The sequence below is a fragment of the Cyanistes caeruleus genome, chromosome 2 (genome assembly GCF_971803275.1).
Source record: "Cyanistes caeruleus chromosome 2, bCyaCae1.hap1.1, whole genome shotgun sequence".
NCBI lineage: Eukaryota > Metazoa > Chordata > Aves > Passeriformes > Paridae > Cyanistes > Cyanistes caeruleus.
In genome coordinates, this window is record NC_141702.1 from 46,599,306 (window position 1) to 46,621,768 (window position 22,463).

Consider the following 22,463-nt stretch of genomic DNA (forward strand, 5'->3'; position numbering starts at 1 on the left):
CCCTAGTGCAGGAGACTGCACCTTTGGGACAGCAATAGAAATTTGGACATGTAAAAAACCTCCTTCCTGTTCTGTTTTTGTCAGCACAATGCTGCTTTGGGACACTGTAAATTTCTTCAGAAAGGTTTGGCAATTATGCCTAATACCTTTTAGTGCGACTTCTTGACCACCCACTCCTATTAGTGTGTTGATGCAGTGCAACCTTTTAAATTAAATTTATTCAGAAGAGATTAATCTGCTTTTGAATTATACAGCACACACATATGAAAATAATAAAAACTGCAGGATAATTTATTCTCTAGTGATGCAAATGGGAAATGAACTTTTCCTGTTTTACCCTTCCCTCCACTCTTCTGCCAAACAGGAAATACTGGTGGGTGGACAGAGCTGAAAGTTGTCACTAGTTTGAGTAACTGGAATTTGGAGAGCTTGTGAAAAATTCTTCAGAACTGGGTTTGCTTTTTTTTTTTTTTTCTCTGATCCTTGGGAGGACAAATTTCTCAGCAGTATTTTTATGTGATTTCTCACAAAAATCCTCTGAAATGGGATTTGCTTGAAGGGCATTGTTCTTTTCAGGCCCCAAAAGCCAACTTCTGCCTGGGCAGTGCGGCTGTGTCCCATGGAGCCAGGTGTTTGAAGTCCATTTTGAGATGTACCAGCAATTTGTGAAAACTCATGCTGTTGCTATGCAAGTTACATCCCTCTGCCCAGACTGCTTATGAGCTCAGTGTTGGTTTCCAGGGCTGTCCATCAAGCAGCTTTCACCACAACTGAAGTGACTTGAAAGAATCAAAAGAAAAATACCCTTAATTTTTCAAAAGAGATTATTTGCAGTGTGAAAGCTAATCATTTCAAATTCAGACATTAAACCAAACTAGTAACCTTTAGCAAGAGCACAATTTACTTGTTCTTTATTGCCTAAATGAATGCACATATCTTTTTTTTTTTTTTCAGTTCAAACACAGATGAAGTTCAGATGTTTACTTGGAGCTAGTAATTTCAAATTTAACCATGAAAAGTAGAAATATAATCTTCTACTTCAGAGAGACTGACCTTTTTTTTCCTTTAGTACTTGGAAAAGCACTCAATAGCAAGCTGTTTCTAAAGTCTGGGTGTTAGTTTTACAGGCTTCATCCCTCCCTTTAAGGACTGCTTGACTGCTCAAACATTTATGAAGTTCAGTGAATAGCTGATGAAAATTGAGCATGCTTTGAATGGATGCTGTGTAGCGGGTGAGTTTCACAATAATGTGGTGTGATTCAATAATAGGCAGGTAATTCCTCCTTTAGCTTCCTCGCTCCTGGGTGAAAGCCCTACACATGTAGGTCCCCACATCCTACATTAGGCATCGAGCAGGCTAAGCATGTCTCACAAAGCAAAATGGGCCTGTCATGCAAAGATAGTATGGAAAATCTCATGAAGGATTTATGGGCACAGACATGACAAACTGGACCAGTCTGCAGCTTGGGGCAGGTGTAGTGAGGGGTATGTATCCATAAAGGCAAATCAGCTGCTGTCTGCTGAGCGAGAGGTAGAGGCGTTCTTTCCCAACTGAAAACCAAACAAAAATAAATCAAATGAACAGAAGAGAGTAGGCAGTGTTTATCTGTGCTGACCTGGAGTGCCCTGCTGCACAAGGCCGTGGGGAGGAAAGCACAGCGAGCCTTTTGGAGGATCACATCCAGAGCAGCAGCAGCAGCTGCCCACACCGCGGCGGCTGTGCAGAGTCAAATGCCTGACTGACACATGCCTGTCAGGATGATAAACCCAAGAGGGAGGTTAAATGTCTCCCCCACCGCAGGCTTTGCAGAAGATAAAAATATGCCCAGAGGGACTGACTAGTTTTAGAAAATCTTGGAAGCGAACACTGAAGCAGATAAGGGGTTTAAAAGCAGAGATTTGCTATCTGTGGGTTAATCTGGCAGGTGTGACAGGGCACATCCACTGCTGCTCGTGCTGTTTTTACTGTACACCCGAGATAAGGCTGTGTGACACATGAGCAGCGCTGCTTGCAGCCCCACTGCCTTTCATGTAGCCCCTTAAGCCAGAAAAATCTCTGACCCCTTTCCGACACTTCTCCTGCTTTCTACATTCTCCACTCTCTCCTCATCCTGCAGGAAGGCCCCTTCCTCCAGATTTGTCACTGCTGGCAAACACTGTGGGAAAAGCCCAAAGCAGTACTTTTCCCAGGAAAAAGTGCCTTGTGCCCTCCCCCAGTTCTTCCTTTTAATATTACTCCATTCTGGAGGTTTAAAACATTATATAACCATGAATATTGTTTATTTTCTGGATGAAGCTGTAATTTTTCTCCAGTCAAGGATGTGTAAATGTTAAAAAAATAAATGTTAAACCAAGCTGTATTTTTTACCCCTGCTTTGTAGAAACTGCTGAATTTAAGAGTGAAAAATTTGTGATTTCTTTTCTGTTTCTTGAAAAAAATTATTAATGATTATATGCCATGTGAGAAATCCTGTAGAAGAGAAAAAAATCCCCAAACCATCCATTTGCTGACCAGCCTGAAAAGTGAAAAACAAGCATAAGCATATCCTGTACCAGATTTCCTCAGGGAAAACCAAATTCAGGAGAGGAAGTTAGAAACAAAAATATGAACAGATTTACTAAACATCTCTAAACTGCTTTATCTCTTTGGCAGATAAAGAACAAAACCAGTTTTGCATTAATAGAGGCAGATATGAGCTGGAGATATGAGCTGGAGATCTGAGAATAAGCCTTTGAGCCTTCTCCCCAAGGACTGATGGCTTTGCAAGCTATGAGAGTTGGATCAGTCCCAATTGTCATGTGCAGAAACTACAAGTCACACAAAGTCCCATAAATAGTGCTGAGCATTGCATAATCTAATACAGATTATAGATTTAAGAAAGAAAATGTTAAGTGAAGCAATAGTACTTATCATAAAAGATTGTGTATGTCTTTGCTATCCAAAACATGGAAAGTGTCCATTAGGGTCAGTGAATTTTTCAGTGATCTTTGCTGAGGTAAAAACAAACGCTCAACAAATAAATAAAATAGATAAATCTCATGTAAAGGTAATCTAGCAATGTTCTAAAGAAAAGAAATTAGGAGATCTCCAAGTTCACTACTTTTCAGGGATTCAGAAAAATCCAGAGATGGGAGGAGTTTGTAGAGGTTTTTTTTTTCCTCCATCACTAGTCCAGGTGTTATCATTCCCACAGGTATCTCTCTAGCTCATTTTATGGTCGTCATGGGGTCCCTCAGCCACTTCAGACACCAGTGTTTCATTTGCCTTGCAGCCCACAAGCTTTTCCTATAGTGTCCCTGGGCTTCTCCTTGTTCTTAGGGAACTACCTCTTGTCCTGCCTGCCACAAAAATAGACACAGGAATACTTCTTTACTCTGTCCCCTATTTGAAGGGAGGATTTTTTGTGTGGCTGACCTGGATTGTGCATATTAGTATTACCAACTTCAGTTTCCCCAGCCTTTCCCCCCAGGCTGTTTACTTGTGCAGTCCCTAAACATTTCTCGGTGGGTTCTTCTCAGTCTTGTGCAAAGGGTTCACATTTTTGTCCTGTTTTTCTCCATTGCTAATATCATCAGTAACTAGATAGATCACTTCAAATGATTTTCAGGCAGTGTCTCTCTTTATACAATATTGGTATGGGTTTGGTTATTTTCCTGCACTTACAAGCCATTTTTGACTTATGCTCAGATTCTAAATAACAACAACACAAATGCCTTTCTTAGAACTGTATACATTTTAATACTACTTCTATGCACTGACAGCAGTCTAATCACCCATCAAAATGAAGGTACAGCTATAGAAGTTTGAGGAAAAATGATCTAAAGTAGCTTCTATGGGAAAATCTATTAGGAAACATGATAGGATGAGAATATCTAAGAAGGGCATACAGTTGAGGTCTGTCATATTACAAGTACCATAAGAAAGTGGAACACAGACCTATTTTTCTCTTTTCCAGAGTAAAAACTAGTAAAAATGAAATTAAATAGCAAGAATCAGATTCAAAATCACCAGACATTGTTTGTAATGTACTGTGAAGTAGAGTTCCTAGTATTTCTTTCCAGAGTATGTTTTGGATGGCAGGAAAAAAATATGCTGGCTCAGAAAGACAACCAAACAATTCACAAAGTATAAGGAGATCACCCTCTGCTTAGACACTCCTAGAAATAAAATATGGTTGTTTTTGGTTTTTTTAACTGTTCTTTCCTAGGGATCTGTCTTTGACCACTTTTATAGATAAAATGTGGCTGACTGCATTGTTTTGTTTTCAGATCATGGATGTACTGTCAGAATGTAGCTTTTCAGGTATACTTCCCTAGTCTGATTAGGGAAATATTGTATAAAATAGTCAAAATCATATCTAATGTCAAGATAAATCACATCTCTTGTTTCTCCTTTATTTGCCAGATCTGCTTCCCTGTCAGAGAAAATAGTGATATTGGCTTGACAGAATTTGCTTCTGAAAAATCCATATGTATTATTATTCATCACTTTGATTCCATTTATATGCTTGTAATTATTTATTCATTTAGCTGTTTCAATACTTATATTGAAAATTAAATGAAGTAGGTATGTCTGTGGTTCCCTTTTCCTTTTCTTTTTTTTCTCTTCCTTGAAAGTAGATGACACATCTTCCCTCTTCAGATTTTTCACCTTTTTCCATATCTTTTAAAATGTAACTGTTAATGACTTGGTGATTCAACAAAGCTGCTCTTCAAAATTATTTATGATGACAGTGTGTCAAGACTTGTCACTTTGAAAAAAAATCTTTCTGATTTTAGATATGACTTTCATACTTTCTTTGAGCAATAGCTCAATACTCCCCATCTCAGTTGCCTCGTGGATCAATTTTTTCATTTCCTCTTTTCTATAAACATATCTATAAATTTGGCCATTAGTGGAACATTATCTGTGTCCCTACCTGTTACTCTTGGCACAACACATTGCACTTTTAAGCTTGTCCTTAGTAATCTGATTATATTTCACCCACCTGTATACTTTGTTGTGCAGTTTAAGATACACGGACACCTCATTTAGCAAAGGTAACTCCTTGCAATACTTCATATCTTTCTTTCACAGTGGTGTAATTTATGCTGGTGCCCTTTTCCAGGAGAGCCCTGCTTTTCAACCCCTTTTCTTCACTACCTGTTCTTTCATAAGACCTCACAAGACAGTTTTGTGAATTTTTTGTTGACTTTGAGGTTTGTTTGTATCGTCATTCCACTGCACCACAAAGGCTTCTGCATGATCAGTTGCAACAATGGTTGGTCCTTTCTATTAATGGGAACTGTGTCAGAATGATGGTAGAAAACCTTGATTTTTTTTCTGAGTAACAACCAGAATAACAATATTTAATTCAAGGAAATATGAGTGCTCTCTTTGAGTCAGGCCAAACTACCTATGCACAGGGCTGGAAGGGGTAGCTGTCGTAGAGCTGAGAGGCTCTCATCCTGAGAATCACTTGTGAGAGAAAAACTCAAAGCTGGAAAAAACAGATTCTCTTTACCTTTGATTTTCCACTTCTCTCTATTTTTACAATTCTTTATTTGCTCCAGTGTGCATTCCTTCACAACTTTTCTGCTGGGGTTGTAATTTTATGCCCATAATATATTCACTGTCTCTGTTACATCAGTGTGTGCCAGGGCAACATACACAGAGAAGCCCGTGACAACAGCTACAGGATCTCAGATAGTCTTTGGTGAGCTTTTGTTGAATATTTTTTTCACTCTATTGGAATATTTAAAACTATGTTACGTTTCTTCAAAGCTGTCTACTTCAGATGATGCACCAGCCTTTTCAGAGCTCCAAGCATTCTGTAGCCAGATGTCTCACAGCAAAATGTTTTCTCAGCTGGGTGGGAAATCAGTGGAACTGCAGAAAGCAGTGGTGGGAAAAATCAGCCTCACTCATATTCTAATTTCACATGGGAGAATGGCACAAAATTCTGAAGTATAAATCCCCATCTTGCTGCTAATTTACCTTAATAAAATCCAGTTCCAGCAGAGCAAATGTAAGTTGACAAACATGGACTACACAGAGTATTACAATATTTTATTCAGAAGTCATTACAGCTCATCCTGCTTCCAATCATACATTTGTACTATTTCAGGATAATAAATTAATTTTCACTCTATATTTGCAATGATGCTTATAAATGTCAAATTGTTGTTTCTACTGCAAGGAATTTATGAAACTGAGTTGCATGAGGCATGAATAATGACAAAGAGATTTAAAGTAACTGTGATTGGTTGTGAAAAGGTATTGAAAAAGGAAAAAAGTCCTTATTTACTTGAGGCAGCTTCTGAACTTCTAATGCTGAATTCCCTGCCTCGAAAAAATCATATGAATTAATATATCACTTATCAGTATATTTACAGAAAATTGTGAGCTGGAGACTAGAATTCTCTAAAATAACCCCAAAAATCCAAATGTTGCACAGAAACTTTGGCCAATTAGCACAGGTTTCTTCTAAAACTGATCCCCCAGTCTCTTTTAGAGGAGATGCCTGAGGACTGCAATTTGGGCAGTGGCAAGAGGGACAAAAGAAGCAGGACTTCCTACCAAGAAACACCTTGCATTTCTGGCTTTTTTGTCACTGTGTGTCATGTCTCCTGCAGCATCATGACCTCAAATAACAGCCAGGTGTTAAAGTGTATGGATGGGAGTGGGGCCAAGATAAAGAAGCTGAACAGACTTAAAAAGACAAGGACTGTTTTTGGGGTAGTGAGAGAGTGTGGTCTGGCTTCTGTACTGGACTTGACTAACCATTTTATACTGATCTTAAATGTACCATGAAAGCATCCCATACAGAGAGGAAAACTCAACCTTCTTCCCAACTTTGAAAAGAGAAAAATTACAAATATTAATGGACTTGTAGACTTGACTCAGCTTTTCCCATTCAAAATCTGCCACATTGAAGGGGACTTCATTTGTCTCAGTAAGACCTCAGAGATTAGCCTTGTCATGTGTCTTAAATACATGTTTAGGACTAGAAATCAACACTTTCAGTTTCTCTGCCTCCAGAAAACAAACAAAAAGCAAAGCTAGTCATAGAATCAGTCATAGAATCACAGAAACATTTAGGTCAGAAAGGACCTTTAAGCTCATCAACTCCAATTGCAAATTTATTTTCATTATTTTTTCAAAGTATTATTTCTAATGTTTCTGTTCAATGTTGGAAGCAGAAGCCTTGGCTATGAAACACAGATAATCTGTCACAAAAAACTGTGATGTTTCACAGAAATAAGTCCATGCCTTAGCCTTTCTTGTAACAGAATTTTTTTTCTGCTATATATTACCACTTTTGTCATGGCTACAACATTTACAATGCTGCATTTATAGTTATGACCTCTCAGTAGCTGGCTGATATTAAAATTTTGTTAGGGGGAATTACCTGATTTTACAAATACTTGTTGTTACTGACTAAAGTCATACCATCATTGAAGAGAAGTCTTTTGCTAAAGATCATTTGAGAAAATATGTGCCCATGACTTCTGCTGGCTACAGAGACTGGAGAAAAGCACTTACCAAAATATTTTTTCCTGTGGATCAACACATTCTCTGCACACTGTTGTGGTGGCACCCTAAAGGAAAGGCATATAAAAATAAAACCTAGGCCTAGCTTACTTCACCTGAGTGTCTTTCTGTGACCAAGTCCAGACTCACTTAACTTTTTAATTATTACCGAACAATACAAGGTACTACTATCTGGTACAGAATCCTGGGTACTGTCTTTTTCTGTATGCACCTTCTTCTGCTAACTGTAGCAATATTTACATAGCTATTCCTAACCTAACATTTTTTACTAATCTGAATTCAAGCTGTATGCTTGTCTCTGCGTGGAGCCAATTGTGCTCTATTCATTTAGGTTCATACAGGTCTTGTGTAAGCTACTAATGTCTCCTGTTTTTGTAAGTAAGATTACAAAAGTGTCTGGGAGTACTGAGGATTTAGATGTGATAGATCCATTCAGCTTTCCCAGTTTGGCTTCCTGGCCTTTGGGCTCTCAACATATATTTTTGTTCTTTTCATCAAATCCTTTCCTTGAGGTTGGACACAGAATATCATTTTGTCATCTCCTTCCTCTTTGTGTCTGTACAAATCTCTTTCATTACTTGTTCCTTTGGCACCAGTAAAGGTTGCTCTTGGGCTGGAAAGTCAGTTCCTGTGCGTGCTGTAATCTTTTCCAAAGCCCTTGCCATCTCTCTCCTACCTCCTGTCGTTCGAGCACCAGTTCCTGAGCAAGGCTCCTGGGAGCTCCTGGGAGCACTGGCTGCTGGTTCACAGACAGCTGGCAGCAAACTTCAACCAGGCTTGCTTCATCATTTCCAGCTCCAAATTAATTTATAGGAATTTAGCTCCATGTACCTTGTTCCTAATATTACTTTCCTTCACAATCATCAGTGCCATTGCCAAAGGGATGTTGTGTGATCCTCTTTGGAAAAGACAGTGACCAGCACTTTTCCAGTTGGAAATTAAGTGGGAGGGATATGGGAGCAACTGAGTGGATGGGGAAGGTGTGGGGAGGAGATGGAGGAGAGGTGGGCCATTTCCTGATAGAGATGGGAAAAGCACTTTTGGTCTTTCTTCTGTTAATAGGTCTTGGGATATCACTCCTGGAGTAGTCATGATAGGGGATAGAAACAAATGAGATGTGACTTGGACTTTACTTCAGTCCAAGTAAAGATGAGTTTCTCATCAGTATGGGAACCTGGGATGTAGCTGTGTGACTGTGAAGGCACAACTGCTTTTACTGCCCTGCACAGCTGGGCCTGGACTGAAGCCAGGAGCAGCCAGGCTGGGTAAGCCTCTGTGGAGTGGGCAGCGCTTGCCCTTGTGCCTTCCAAGCTCTGGTACCAATTATTTAACCCCTGTTTAGATTTTAGTAGTGTAAGACAAGGAATACAAGGAAATGGTTTTGACAGAAAGTTGAAACAGATGAAACTTCTCTTTCAGGTTCTGTTTATTTTCTATAAAAATATTGCTTCTTTCCAGGTTTACATTACTTTTAATAAGATGTATGTATATAAAAGGTGTTTAATATGTATTTTTGAATTGAACCAATTCAAAATACATACCTTAACCACCTCTTATTTTTCATGTTTTGAGATGGATAAACTCTGTCCCTATTTTCCTCAGCTCTTGACAAGGCCCAGCCCAAACACAGTTCAACTGGAGTGGAGAGCTGAGGAAAATGACTCTGGCTAAGCTTGGACACAAGCCATGGCCACCCGTTTCCCACACTAGTGCAATAGCTCTTTCCTACCCACAGACCAAAGTCTTGCTGTTGTTTTTTACCTGTGTGGACATCTGCCACTTGTAAATATTTTTGCCTTTTACCACCGAAGTTGGAAAATACGTTTTGTATCTGTGATCTATTCTTTAGGCCAGCATAGGTTGCTGCAGAGACTGGCAGCAAAGCAGAAACTGCATTAACAAAGTTTACAATCTATACAAGTGTAGATGTACAGTGCCCAGCCTTTGCACTTTTCCTGAGGGAAAACAGACTGTCCTTCATCCACCCAGATCAGGAAGGAATCTCTGCTGGACAAGGGAAAGGATTTCTTCTTTGTAGGCCATGGAAGAGCAGCTGAACTATTTCTGCCTCATTTGGCAGCTCCTTCCCTCTCCAAACTGATGCCCAGAGTGCTTTCTCTGCAGGGAAGGAAAAAGCTTTTGAGCACATCTTCCAACTGACTAGCACTGAAAGCTTTCCATGGGGCCTCTGGCTGGGAGAGCAATGAACAGGGTTTGGTGGGAAAGAATAATGCACCTGGAGAAAGGGCTATAAAGATATTGTCATGCAATGTGTTGCCTTGGTGCCTTCTTGCTCTGTCTCTCAAATGCCAATTTCTGGCTCCTGCAGATTTGTGAAATCAGAAACGATGAGTATTTCAAATCTCTTCCAGTTCTTCCCGCCAAAAAGCCTATTTAAAAATAAAGCAAGCAGGGAAAAAAAACCAAAAATGGCCTCATCAAAGGACATGTTTGAACAACATGTCACATTCCTGTCCCTGAGCAGATGGTGGTGATGTGCTCAGTGAGTGCCTGTGCTCTGGCTCATGGTAGGGAGAAGTCAGCAGGAACAGGAGCTGGATGCCAGTGTCCCTGTCACCCCATGTGGGGGTGGCTGGGAATAGAAGGGGTGCATTTCTGAGCCCTTCTGCCACTGTGTGCAGACATGGTAAAGGTTGCAGGTGGCTTCAGAGCTCACCTCACCATTCTGTAGTCCATCATGTGCATCCCTATCCCAGAGGAAAAAGATCTCCTGCTGCCCCCTGTCACCCCTCTCCTCCCACAGGTCACAGCACCGGCAGGAGATGCCCCACTTGAGAAAGTGGGCTTCCTGTTGGTCTGTAGCCCAAATCTTTTAAGGAAATGCAGGGAGGCAGAGCTGAAGTTACCTGTGTGGTGGTGTGTCTTTAGATAGCTCTGGAATAAAAATGTGGTACTAATGACATTAGCAAACCTATTAAAAAGAACCAAACACAAAATTGTGAATTTAATTTTTTTTCTTTTATTTACATTTATTTTAATTATTTACATATATTTATTATATTTATTTATTTACTTTTTACCAGAGATGCTGACCAAATGAATTTCATTCAGAGCAAGCCTGGTTTTTTATTTGTTTTTCATGGGCCAGTAATCTAACTGTTCAGAAGGGCATAAAAACAGCACTTTGAAGCCACTGATGTCAAACTATGCCAATTCCTTAGACAATAAAATGGCCAGGCTTAGTTGATTTTCACCCTACATTCAACCAGTGAAATCTCCATGGAGCAAAGAGAAAACTGTTGTTAGTTACCCTTGAAGGAGGAAATGCTTCCACAGAAGAATGGGTTAGTTGAGCAAAGTATTTCATTTTAAGAAGCCAGTGAATAGTGGTGACTATAGCTCTGGTTTTATCTCAGCTGGCTCCTATTTTACTTGAGTGCCACTGTGCAAAGCCTTTTTGCTCCATTGAAGAGTCAAGACTTGCTCTTAGAAGCTGAGTAACATGTCCTGAGAATGTGCTCTGAAGCACTTAACTCTTCTGCATTAACCAGCAGTTTCTGTATCTCCTTCAAAGCTGCAGATTGTTATCTCTGCTGTTACCTGGGCACCAGATGGAAAGGAATCATGGAGCTTAGTATTCACTGAAGGTAATTTTGGTCATGTCCATATAAGATTGCTAGAAAATACTGATATTTTATAACAAAATTACCATCATAGACCTATGCAATTTACAGTCCAAATAGCTGGAGTATAGTATGATACCATTAATTTTGTTGGCTGAAATTTGACTTACTTCTCCCCTTTGAAAAGTCTCTTTGCTGTTAAATTATATCATAATGGGACTCTTACAAGACCTTTAAAGAAAATATCAATCAATACCTCTTCACTGTTGTGTGTTTTAATAAACCAGCTTTTCAGAAGCCAATAAACTATGGCAGGGTAGATAATTCCTTTCACTAACAAAGCTAAACGTAGAAGTTTCTCATCATGCTGATTTCTGTGTTTTAATTTTTTGATCATCCAGCTGGTCTGAACTATATCTTTCAATCCGGTGCTGTATTTGTCTTTGGCTCTTATGCTGACCTGCAAGAAAAGTGATACTGATTAAATTCTGTTGCTTTGACATGCAGCTCAAAAGATGATGCTCACTGCTGTGTCTATCCCTCTTTATCTGAAAGTGCTTATGAGCTTTAAGTGAAACAGAAACATTTCAAGAGCACTCTACAAATGCAGCATCAATGACCTACTCGTTTTTTCAGCAACATGAACAAGGAAATCTAGCATCACTACACGGTAAAACACACAGAGCTCCAGTTGCAATGAGAGAGCTATGAAGAGATATTTTATTTCTGTAGCTGTTCTAAATGTAAATCTCATCATTTCCTCATCTGATTGCTGAAAAATGCTTAGGGATGTGGTTTGTGTGCCCTAATCTACCACTACATCACCTCAGGCTCTCATTTTGCAGCAAAGCTAATTATCATGTTACCAGCAACACAGCATGATCTCATATTTGTTTATTGGAGGAAGTATAAATATGGCTTTTCAAACAAAAGCCTTACATATATATTATGTCATGGAAAGCTGGGGATTGGGGGGAAGGAGTAAGGAACAAAATGAGAAGTATTTCCTCTTTACAAGTTTTATAATTCCTTCAATTTTGTTAGAAACATTCAGATAATTTTATCCTGTGCTTTATGTGATATTTTGCACCTACTGAGAATGTGGCACTGCATGTGAAAAGCCAAAATGAATCTTCTGCTGTAAGAAAATTACTGCAAAGGGATCTTTTTATGCTTGGTAGTTGTGTTATGTGAGTCTGACCAAATTAAATTTGTATAGGGCAAGTGCTGCTGCCCTGACTTGATTTTCATACTGCAAACACTCATGTTCCTGTCCAGGCATACTGGTCCTCTCTCAATCCATGGCATCCAGAAATCTTTATTTAACGTTCTCATTTTTGTTCCTTTAATTTGTTAGCAGGAAGAGATCCAGTCAAGGTGGCAGCTTGGTTGTTTTGTCCAGTGTGTTCCTGAGCAGACAGAGCCTTGCAAGCACAGCTTGTCACGTACCTCCCCTGGAAGCTCTGTCATTCACATGAAACTTGTGTTTAAATATCCTACTTAGAATTGTATCAAACATGCTGTTTTCTGGGAGATAACACACTTATTAAAAAGCATGCCAGATTATAAATATCTACTGGCATACAGAGGCTTTTTAGACAATGACAGAACAATAACGACTCGGTCCCTGCAGCTCCCCTGCATACAAAGCTGGATTTTTCTGTCAGCTCTCTGCAAGGAAGCCTTTTTAATGGCAAATCACAAATGATGGGATTGAAAGGATCAAGGTACTAGCTGGATCCAGCCCCTTGCATTGAGCAGGGGAGGACCCTGTGGTGCTTGATTCATTGCGTGCATCTGACCTCTTCTTTAAGCTACTGTGAGCCTGTGCCATAACTCTCATTAGTCGAAACGTTCCACCAACTTTACTGACAGTGTTTCCCTAGGATGTGAATGATATTTATATCTATTTTTCATTACCAGGGTACAGTGTGTTACATTTGTGGAAGTCAGCATGAGGAATTATTTTCTCCCTGTACACATTTTCCTACATCAGATAATTCGGAGAGGTCAGAACAGGGTGAATGACAGATGCTCAAGACCAGCAGCATTGAACCCTATAGGTGATCTCCATTTGATCCACTGAAGTGCAGTGGCTAAATTTATGACTTTCTTTGCCATTCCTGTCTCCAATTGCTACATCAGTTTTCCAGCTGAGGAACACAGAGCATTCCCCATGACCAAATATGCACCACCACTCCTGCTGTGCTGCTGTCCAACAAACAACCACTCAAGCTACTCAGTGAACAGCTCCAGTGTATGGCTCCACGTGCCTCAGTTAGAAATAATCTCTGAATGATTCATGAACTGGCAAGAATCTCAACTCTGTGGCTTTTCAGTCCTCCCAGTGTGGGTATCACCCTTCTGTTTATTAATATTTTTAAGCTTTGCAATTTTAGCCTATTCAATTACTAATTTATATTTCCTACACGCTTTTTATATTTCAGTAATTAATCTGTCTACAACCTGGAGTGATTCATCTATCCAGTAGAAACACATACGACAATACTTAAAAAATCAGTGCACCATTTATAATCCTCATTTCCTTCCAACAACTCTTAAAATTACTAAGAAACACGTGACATCTTTAAGTTTGGAAAGCAGCTTCAGGAATAGGAATTCAGAAGACAAAATGAAGAGAGGACAGCATCTTGTAACAGTATTGTACCTGCTTCTACAAAAGTTGGGATTGAATGTTTTCAGAAAAAGAAGCACTTTCTGTACTGCTTATTTTCACTGAAGATTTTTTTGGGAGTTGAAAAAAGAGAAATATTTTGGATAAAATCTTAGTTCTCTATGCTACATTAAAATCAGAGCACGAAAATCAGTTGTGTTTGAAAAATTACACTGACATTTAAGTGGTTTTTTAAATGGGTTGGAGCAACTGTTCAGTTGTGAAGCAACCTTTACTCTCCCCCATCATTTAGGGTACTGAATTTCATGTGCCATGGAAACCTGCAAAAATAATGCAGGAGGGCTGTAATCTTTGGCACTAGTTTGGTTATACTGGCAGTCTGTTTGGTTAAACTTTGGTGAAAACATCTGATTTTGAATATTCAGCATTGCTGCTTACCATATGATGTAAACATCCAATTTTTCAGCCATGGACCAGGGTCTAAAGAGAGAATTTATCCAATTACCTAACGTGTTTACTGGCTCTGTTAGATCAGGATCTGCGAATCAGGTTGTGAATTCCTATTTTCTATCAATGGCAATAAAGATTCATGGGGATAGAATCATAGAGAAAAACTCACAGGATCTTTAGACTGGCACATTCGGCTCTATTGATGGAAAATGTAAGTCTCTCACTGATAATGTCTGATATTTCATTGTCACTATTCTCTCCCTTTTTCCTTGACAACAATAGATATGAATAGTACTGAGCTTTGTTTTTCATCATTGAGCTTTAATCATTAGAGGGAAGGTAATTCAAACATAATAAGAGGACACATAATTAAACTTCTTTTGAGTATTACTCAAACCACTAAAGGAAACAAATGTGCCAAAAGTATTTCTTTCTAATTCTGCAAATACATATAGATATAAAAAGATTATATTTTTTAAAATATATATATATATATAAATATTATATATTATATACATATAGATATAAAATATTATGTTTCCTGTCCATCTTAGTCATCAACACTAAACTGAAAAAAATAACCAATCTGTACTCTCTCAACCATAAAAAAATTTATAGCTAGGGAAACTAGAAGCCTGACACATTTGGCAATTAATACACAGAGACATTAATTCAATACTCATTCAATCTTTCTCCCATTACCACTATCAAAAAGTAATTTATGTAAGTTTGCACAATACATTCTAAACATAATATGAACTTGAGAAATATCACTAACATCCAGACTCAGTATTGCTTGAAAATTTATTTTCCTTTTTTTAAAAGTGCTTAATTTCTTCTTGACTTAGCTGCCCATCAACGCTCTGTAACTCACTAAGTGTTGTCAGACAAAGTAAACATGCATAAGTATCACCATCCTACTCACAGTCATGCAGGTCTAGGGCAATTTAAATTTTCTTTCAGCCAAGACACTCATGACTTCCCTCTTCTCTTGTGCAAGCCTCTTTTACTTTTTTCAAAGCAAAATTGCAGTTTGATGTGCACAGATGAGTGAGAGAGAGCTGCTGCATGTACATGGAGTCATTTCTGCTTGTGGGTTGCTGGCACCCACAGAAATCCCCTGCAATCCCTCTGAACCCTCTCATCTTGCAGCTTAACCCAATGCTCCACCACAAATATCCACTAGAAGTACCTGATTCTACCTTTTGTCACCTTAAGACAATTGAGAACTCTCTACATCCTGGAAAGCAGAAATAAGGCACTTTTGAGAAGCCAAGATGGTTTCATGCAATAACAATCCATATTCTATAACCATCTGTATTCTACAATTCAAATAATGACATTATTCTGCCCCAAACTGTGTAGTCATGTGTGCTTTCACCAGGAAGTTCAGAGAAGGCTGTTCAGGAGCTAAGAGCCACAGCTTCTACTAAGATGGGGTAAAAAAATGAGGTAAAAACGACTGTGGGTTCTGGAATGAACTTGGTAAGAAACCTGGGAGCTGCTGAACTCTGGACAAAGGCCCAAGATGAACTTCTGCCAGCTTTCTAAAAATGTCACTGCAGTTCAAGGTGAGAAATTACTTTTAAACTGTGCGGTGTATAGGGTCTTTTTCAGAGCAGGTGTGAAAGACACATGTTCACAGCAAAATCAAAATATATTCCTTCAAGGAAAAAGTAAGAATTAGATTTGGCATGCTGCAGGCTATGTAAAAGACCTTCATTATTTCTTCAGCATGGATATCTAGACAAGGAACATACATTTTGCTAGATTTCATGGATATAAATATAGTATGTACTTAGACTTACTATAAAAAGTAACTAATGCATTATTACTAGTTTATAATTATGGGATGTCCATATATGCACTCTTAGTTGTTTTAGGAAAGCAGTCTAAGTGCTTCTGGAATTATATCTCTTCCAAGGACATTTTTTCACTCTGGTCCTACAGTGACAAGAAGAGCAAATTTTCATCTGTCATATTTGAACAATGATCAAAATACTGTGAAGGCTGTAAGCATGAATTTGTGAAGTAAGTCATTTAGTTGCAAATCTACTATGTAAAATAACCTTTGATCTTTCAGAAGGCATGAGACTGCTGCAGCTGCACTAGAGAAACAGTTTTTTGTATTTTTGAAAGCATTTCAAATTGATGGCTGAGGAAATTTGAGGACAGAGAAGGATTCACAGCTAAACCATGTACTAAGAAAACTCTTACAAGGAATAGTAGCTCAGAAAGATTTTCTAGATATCTGGATACCCACACACACTCTCCTGCACCAAAGGAAAAAACAACAGTAAATACATACATGATATCCTCAAGCAAAATGTACAAAGGAAAAGGAAAGTTAGAGAACAAGATCAGAAGTTGAATCTGCAAAGTTATTTAGGTCTCTAATCTTGGACCTGCAACATGTTCTTGTAGGCTTTAGATAGCCAAACAATGTGTGGATCTGAATTTGGGTTTTGCTCACAGTCTTTGTGAAATAATGAGATAATGGTTTTATACGTATTCTTGGTGTGAGGAATGACTGCATCACTGTCACATGTTGATTCATTTATGATTCTAATCTGTCTTTTGCAAGCTTAATTCTCTCCATATTTCCCAAGATGCACTAGAACAAGTGTTCTTTGTCCTTGGAATATTGGTGGCTAAGTGTTTTTGTTTTATTTTAGCCTATGGGTTTAGAGACCAAATTGGTGCCTTTTTAACACCTATGTAACTATGACTGTGTAATTCCTGTCAGAGCCCATGCCAGAACCATGTGTGATGGTCCACAGGTTGGCACAGCCCATTCCCACCAGGAAAGCATCTCTCCTGTCTACTACTGTGTTTCTCCCTGTTGTCATCTCCCAGGCAATTGTAGCTCAGACATATTGTTGTTCAGTAACAGATGGAAACAAAGGTGAAGAGGAGGGTAAAGAATCAAAAGAAGTTAAAAATATTTTAATCTGACACAGAAGGATTGTGGTGCTAAGATCAAGAGACAACACAATCTGAATAACAGAACCTGAGCAGCATCCCTGCCTGAAGGGGAGTTCACTCTATCTCCTTCCCAGACACACATAACGCACGTCTGGTGATATTTGAGTTTGAATTTGTCATTTCCTCCCCCTTGTATTTCACTGACAGAGCAAACAATAATTATGAGTGTTGTGCCATGTAACTAACCATGTCAGATCTTTAACAGCTTAACATCTGCTAGATGCACCAACATCATGTAGGATGTTCTGTGGGATGTAGAGCTGAATTTAAAATTTACATGCCAAGGGCTTGGGCAATCCTGTAAGGTTTGATTATGCCCTAATATCATGGCTTACAATCTCTATATTTCTATCTTACCCATACCAAGTAGGAATATTAATAGGTCTTCCACAATTTCATGCTGCCATTTGTGTGTCAATCTTTTGCTGATGAAAATGCAACATATGCTATCTCCAACCTAAGTCTCAAACAGAAAGACCTGCTTCAGTAGATCAGTATGCAGATACCATTCCTGGAATAACCATGATTATTTCAGTGAAACAGATTTAGCAAGAGCAGATAAGTTCACTTAAAAAATGTTCTTTTGACTACATGATGCTTAACTTTTTGAAAAGCTGTTCTGATATTTGTGCAAGTGCCAGAAGCAGCTTACAAAATCAATGACTGTGTTTTCAAATCTTGTGGACAGAATGACAAGTTTGTGAAACATATAGTCCAAAAGCCAAACAGATTTGCTCTGTGAGCAAAATAACCTCTTGAAGTGTTTCTCTTGTATTTTTTTAAATCCTGTGTTCTCATGAACTGTCTCATGTTAAGCAAAGGGAGTCTGAGCATTTGCTCTCTCACAGTATGTCCGTATAGAATGGCACTGGGTTTGCTACAGCAGATAAGTAGAGTTGAATCTGGAATTTTGAATTATAGGAGGACTTAGATGCTTAAATGCCTTGGGAGGTCTATGCTGAGTCCTCTGTGTTAAACTGTAGACATTACTGTCACAAGGCTGTCACATATAAACACAGGATCTAACTCCAAATGTCAACTTCTGATGTTGATTTTTCAAGACTTCACCCATCGATTATATTTATTTGCCCCTGGCCCTGCATTTGCTCAGTCACAGCAACAAATCCAGTGCAGCCTGGAAAAGGGGTGAATGAGGAGAGAGAGTTTTGTAGTTGTCACTATCTGTCTTAACAGGACACAAAATAGAGTTTTCATTCCCCTTTTCAGATTATCTGGATTTAACAGTTGCCGTGATAGTTAATAGCACTTTAACAACGTGCCTATAGCATCAGATTTTTTTGCACTCATGTTACACAGGCATGCTTTTTCTTGATGGTTTGATGGGCCAGAAGCAGCATGTCCCCACTTTCCTTTACCCCTTTTGGCAGCTGGCTAACATAGCAGTGCCTTCAACCTGACATCATGCACTGCTTCCCTGTCCTCTCCTTAGCCTCTCTGCCCTCTTATAGTAACATTAAACTGGGTCTCCTGGCATTAATTTGCATTTAGTTTTGCATAACTTGCATAACTCTTAAAAATTAAAGCACATGCTTACACACAGTGGGATAACTGAACCCTGAAATTGTTTCCTATGAGGTGCAAAAATTCTTCTGTTCTGTCTTCACAATTTTATTATTTTCATGTCTGTATTCCTAGACAAGACTGTATATACAGAGATGCAGAACTTTAAATAAATGATAATGCCTGGCCCTAAGTCCTGATTTTTTTTTTCTAAAGAAACATCATCTTTCAGTGGACAAATCTACATATTATAAAAACCAAAACATACTCATACCAGACCTAACATGAGCTGTGTGTGCAACCATCTTCCGCAAGACAAAGACATATTATCTTAATCCAAAATAAAATGTCATTGTTTCTGACTACCACTGTGATTGAACTAGCAAACCCTGGTTTTCCATGGAGAAAGTCAATTTGGTGTAGAACCTCGTAGGTGTGGCTACAATACTTTGGGAACCAATCACAGATATTGGGATGTTTTGTAGGATTGGAATTGAGGAGTTTTTATTTCCTTCCATTGTATAGGGTTTTACAGCACATAAATAAATGAACAGTTCTAAAGAGAACCAAAAGGTAGATTGACAGATAAATAGTGTAATGATATTTAAGCAGTCATGTGATGCAGTGCCATACTTCAGTCAGGCACATACCACCAAGTTTAGCTAGAGGAAATCAGTAAAACCTGACTGATGGAAGCTATGTGACTCTGTAGTTCTTGCATGCTTGTAATTATTTTTAGTTTACTTTGTAGATAATTTTGCTTTGTAGATAGTTTTCTGTTCATGACAGGCAGGTTCTGGGGGTCAGTTAAGAAGGGAATAGAAAGTTTTTCTTATCCCCTCATCTCTTAGGAGTTAGAGGCAATGACTTCATCTTCTCCTGTAGTCAGATTTAGTAACCTCTGAAGAGCTTTTGATGACACCTACTGCAGGCCTCCTCTTTAGGGTGAGGTGGGGCATCCTTTGATGGTGCCTGCTCTCCACTGGTTGTCAAAGAAATCTGGGAAAGTAACTTTGATCTGAATGACTCCGTTTAGAACAACATACATCAGGCAAAGCAAGGGAACTCGGGGTGTCCTCCAGCCCTGGCTGCACAGGCACAGAGCTCCAGTTGCTCCTGCTGGAAGCTCTGGGTTGTGGACCCTCATTCAGGCCCCTTTCTCCAGGGACAGGCTTCAGACACAGCCTGCTGGCTTGCTGATTATAGCACAGGTGCAGCAGTGGGTTCACAAGCACACACCACCCCCCTGATATAGCTGCAGCAATTGTTTGTGTTAATAGGGTTTTAAATTGCATCAGGAGGCACAAAAGGTGTCTGAAAACTGGAGACAGATAGATGAAACAATAATGCAAATACAGTATGGTAATGATTGAATTTTACGTCTTCTCTCAGAGACCTTAACTCTTCAGATGAAACAACACAGTATGGGAGTGATCCTATGTATAATATTAAGTCTGCATGGACATTGTGTCACTCTAAGCCATGCCCTAAACGTGTTTTTGATTTACATTATGGAGATCTGTAGAGAATGCTTTTCTCATTTTGATCATGATAGTTCAATCAGATTTAGTTGCTACACGGTGGATGCTCGTAGTGTTTATATTTCCCTGCACTGGCACATCCAATTTAAGCAAAAGTAACTCCACATGGTGTAAGGGTATTTCTAAAGGAAGACTGTAATGGAGAGTAAAATATTTCTGCAATTTCCACAGAATTAGGTGTTTGTGCTAGAGACATCTGGAAATGTGTCTCACTCTACATCCAATTTACAGGATCAGAAAGAGATATGGCCTACTGATTAATGGGAAAATGAGACACTAATTCTATTTTTAATGAATAGATGTTCAGAGATCTTTAGATTGCATTACTATATTCATCAGTTACATTTTGTATCCCACAATAAAAAGCTTGCCAGATACTTTAGTGTGATGTATTTTGTCTGGTATGTTATCTCATCTGATGTCTTGAAGCTGAAGTCATTTATTTAGACACTGGGATTTAGAATCAAGCTAATCTCATTTCCTTAAACCACTGCACACGGATGCAGCCATGTTATACAGATCCAAAAGCTCTGCAGGTAATGTATATGCAGGACTCATTAGTGATGCTGAACAAATTGATGTGAACTATAATTCTACATGTCAAATAGCACTCAACAAATAAGCATTTGCAATAAATATGTCGATTTCCATAATTCTCTAATTTCAAAGAGTCATTCAAACATGTATCCCAGGACAGCACTTTGATATTTTATCAAGTACACTTGTTTGTGTTTGGAGTGTTATTTTTCATATTCTCCAGAATAGTTTTTTTTCTTTTATTCTCAAATAGAAATTACAGGGATATAGATATAGTAGAAAAACATAATTAAGGACTGTGATAAAAACCATATGAAATTTTAAAAATATCTCTATTTTTCTGTCTATCCAAGATTCTATTTTCCATAAATTATCTGATAAAATGTTTCTCTTGCTTTCCACAGAAAAGTATACTAAACCAATATATTTGAAAAAGCCTGCTTTAAGGCTTTCCAGGCAGTTAGTCTTGTCCACATGTGCTGCACTGACAAACAAAATGTGACAACTTTGCTTAAATTAAATTCTTCACTGAGATATAGAAACGTGAATCAATCAAAACTGAAGTGATGGGGATCATTATTATGCTGGATGTAGTAAAAAAAAAAGAAAAGGCCCTATGTGAAAGAGAAAGGAACTCATTCCACAATGACAAGATGAAAAGCAGGTTTGAAAGCTGAGCCTGTGATAGGAGAGAGCTTTCCTGAGCTTTTCTGTAGTTATCCAAGGACATGCAGAATAGTGACTGTTGAGTGTCTGACCATTGTGTATGACTGCAGGTGTCATGGGTTTCACTCTTTCTTTCTGTGTTGTCATTCTTTTAGCCAGCAGGAGAATTGCACTACATGTGTAGCTGCAGTGAAAGTCAATTTCTGCCCAAACTCTGTCACTCTGCTTTGGCTGGTGGATGGAAAGGTGGACAAGAGCTGTTATCCACACAGAATTTCCCTGTGAGGAAGGACAATGAGTTGGTTCCAGGCACAATTCTTATAAGTTTTTGGGAAACCTGACAGAAACCATGCTTTGTGAAATTGTGGTAAAGTGTTCTTTTAAAAAAAAAAACCCAAAAAATCAATCACAATTTCTATTCAAACGTAGTATTTGTCACCATAATGAAAAAAACAGTCCTTCTAATACTATGGTTATACTTATTGTTATGGGAAAGGTTATCCCATGAACAAACCATGTCTCTATTACATCAAATAGTCAAATGAAATTTAAATTAATATTAATATTTTGGAGGACTGACTAGCTTAATTCTGCTTTCCAGTTTCTGCTAGGATTTCTGGGAGTTCTCTGTAAGGCACTAGTACAATTCTGGAGTCAGGATATCTGATTGGGTGACATAGAGAATATGGAATAGCTTTCTTTGCTGAGTTAGATCTGTCCTGCTTGTTTTGTGTGTCTCTGGTCACTTCTGGGGATTTCTCTTGTCATATTTGTCCAGTCTGCCCTTGAGCTCCTGTAGACTTTGAACATCCTCTGGCAGCGATTCTTTGCTCTCCTATTTCTTGGTTACTCTTTTCACCAATCCTACTGACATGGTCTGATGTTCCCTAGTTCTTGAACTGGTTATTCTTAGTTTATTTTTGGTGTCATATGTCCAGACAGAGGACTGCATTCCAGAGAGCTCCACACTGGCAGCAGGCCTTGCTTCAGTGAGCTCATGGTCATCCCCA

The 22,463-nt window shown here is 38.7% G+C and overlaps 1 long non-coding RNA gene across 2 annotated transcripts in view; it reads left to right on the forward strand.

The window, feature by feature from the left end:
• LOC111927290 (uncharacterized) overlaps positions 1 to 13,923 on the forward strand; it is a 48,953-nt gene extending 35,030 nt beyond the window's left edge. Inside the window, exons 2-5 of one of the 2 annotated variants that reach the window (XR_002863494.2) lie at positions 11,070 to 11,142; positions 13,042 to 13,127; positions 13,264 to 13,467; positions 13,566 to 13,923. This is a non-coding gene — a long non-coding RNA (uncharacterized LOC111927290). Of the gene's footprint in view, positions 1 to 11,069; positions 11,143 to 13,041; positions 13,468 to 13,565 lie in introns of both variants that reach the window. The other variant, XR_002863493.2, reaches the window with a different exon arrangement.
• Positions 13,924 to 22,463: the final 8,540 nt, after the last annotated feature.